The sequence below is a fragment of the Rutidosis leptorrhynchoides genome, chromosome 9, assembly GCF_046630445.1.
Source record: "Rutidosis leptorrhynchoides isolate AG116_Rl617_1_P2 chromosome 9, CSIRO_AGI_Rlap_v1, whole genome shotgun sequence".
In the NCBI taxonomy this organism is placed as follows: Eukaryota; Viridiplantae; Streptophyta; class Magnoliopsida; order Asterales; family Asteraceae; genus Rutidosis; species Rutidosis leptorrhynchoides.
The window spans coordinates 364,429,914-364,432,312 of record NC_092341.1 but is presented as its reverse complement, the minus strand read 5'-3'; the positions used below and the strand labels follow the sequence as shown (position 1 = coordinate 364,432,312).

At 33.2% G+C, this 2,399-nt stretch overlaps 1 non-coding gene across 1 annotated transcript; it reads left to right on the top strand.

Annotated features, from left to right (window-relative positions):
• The first annotated feature begins 755 nt into the window (after positions 1-755).
• On the top strand, positions 756-862 carry LOC139869701 (small nucleolar RNA R71). The gene has a single exon (XR_011766284.1). It is a non-coding gene; the product is annotated as a small nucleolar RNA R71 (small nucleolar RNA).
• Positions 863-2,399: the final 1,537 nt, after the last annotated feature.

Sequence of the window (2,399 nt, the reverse complement as noted above, 5' to 3'; positions counted from 1 at the left end):
TTACTCGGTAGCTTTTCTTGTTCCCTCTCACTCATCATGCTAGCAAGAGTACCTACGTGTTTTTCTAGATTCAAATGGATGCTTGTTGAGTTCTTAATGGCTGATCAAACCTCTCATTCATTTGGGTTTGAGATGTAATAAATTATGTTTGAGATTCCATTAGCTTTGCCATCATTTCTTCCAGATTTGGCTTTTTCTCTTCGGTTTGTTGTGGTGGTTTATACAAGCTAGGTCTTTGTTGATTGAAAGTGTTGTTTTGAGTTGGTTGGTTATTGTTGGGTCCATTTGGATTGTAAAGAATGTTTTGATTTCGATTGAAGTTTGGCCTTGGCGGTTGATAATTATTTTGATAATTATTTTTCGGCCTTTGGTTCATGTAGGAAACATTCTCACGTTATTCCATCGTTTGCTCAATGTGACAATCTTTCGTTAAGTGTGGTCCACTGCATTGCTCACAACTGATTCATATTGCGTGAATATATTTATTCATCTTTTCCATTCGTCTTTCGAAAGCATCTATTTTTGCAGAAACAGAATCAAAGTCATGGCTAGAATCGGCTCTAGCCGCTTTAGATGAATGAAAAATATCTTTTTCCTGGTGCCACTCATGCGAGTGGGAGGCTGTGTTATCAATAATTTTGTGAGCTTCGGTTGCGGTTTTCTTCATAATGGAACCACCAGCTGCTGTGTCAATGTCTTTTCGTGTAGCAATGTCGCATCCTTGGTAGAATATTTGCACTATTTGATAAATGTCTAAACCCTGTTGAGGACATCCTCTCAACAACTTTCTGAATCTTGTCCACGCCTCATATAATGTTTCATTTGGCTTTTGCGTGAACGTAACAATTTCTCATTGAAGTCTCACAGCTTTAGATGCCGGAAAAAATCTTTTAAGAAATTTCTCAACTAAAACATCCCATGTGTCAATCGCCCCTTCAGGTAGCGATTCTAACCAATCTTTGGCTTCTCCCTTTAAAGTCCAGGGAAACAACATGAGATAAATTTGTTCATCCTCAACTTCTCTGATTTTAAATAGAGTACATATCCTATTAAAGGTTCGAAGATGTTCGTTTGGATCTTCTTTTGGCGTACCACTATATTGGCATTGATTAGTTACCATGTGTAGGATTTGTCCTTTGATTTCGTAATCTGGTACATTAATGTCTGGTTTAATAATGGCGTGACCTTGGCCCGTGCGTGTGGCTCTCATTCGGTCTTCCATACTTAGAGGTTCAGTTACTTCCATAATTGAATTTGTTGAATACGAATCACTAGAAGATTTTGATTTAACGGTTTGTGGTTCAGGAGGAATGATTAGTGTTTCAGGATCTTGGAATTGTCCTTGAATATCCCCCGGGTTCTCATTTGTGAAGTCAGGTTCAAAAAATGAATTATCGGAAATTTGAATTGGAGTACTTGTTCGACTAGATGATGATTCTAAAGAAAAATCAACAACGGCAATATTAGCTAGATGTCTTGATCTGGTTACAGGTGGTGAACGTATGAAAGGTGGTGAACGTTTTGCTCGGTGCATTCACAGAATATCCTATTAGTTATAAATAAAAATTATATAAGTTATCAAATTAATAAACTTTTCTGATTTTGCCCACGTTTCGAATAGCCAATAAATGCAGCAGGTAGCCAGGACCCTTTAAATCGGAAGCCCACAACTCGCCACTAACAAATCCAACTATTACTATGAACCAGAAAATTTTGGATGTCTATCAATTTAACCGCTTAAAATAATTTTTCGTCAAAATTTAAAGAACATAAAATTTATTTCCTAAAAACTAGAGCGTAGAAATGAGAAAGAAAAAGAGTGCGTCGAAAAATAAGAGGTCGAAAAACAAACGTCGAAAAATAAAAATTCGAAAAACAATAATAAGAAAGTAGAGCGTCAAAACTTAAAAGTCTAAAAACTTAAGACTAAAAAGTTGCGCCTAAAGGTATTAATGCTTAAAAGGAATTCTATATCCAAAACGGCAATAACTTAATTAGGCACTAAAATCTAGTTAAAACTAAAGTGATAAGTGACGTCGTAAAATTCTAAAGCGCCTAAATCTTAATCTAAAGAAAATGCACTTAAGGGATTTTACGGCAAAGCTTAAAAATATAGAAATATAAATTAACTACGGCAAAATACTAAGTTACGAACTAATTAAGAACGATAAATATTAGTAATTACGAATAAACGATAAAAATAATACAATTTATAAAATGATAAAATTACCTATTCTTATAAAAATATTATTTTTGTATTATTATTTTATCTATATATTTAATAACAATATTAAAAATTAATATTACAAAATATATATTAAAACTAAATTTAAAAACTAATTAATAAATTAAACCCTAAAGAAATAATAATAAAAATTAAAAACCCTACAACGTAATTA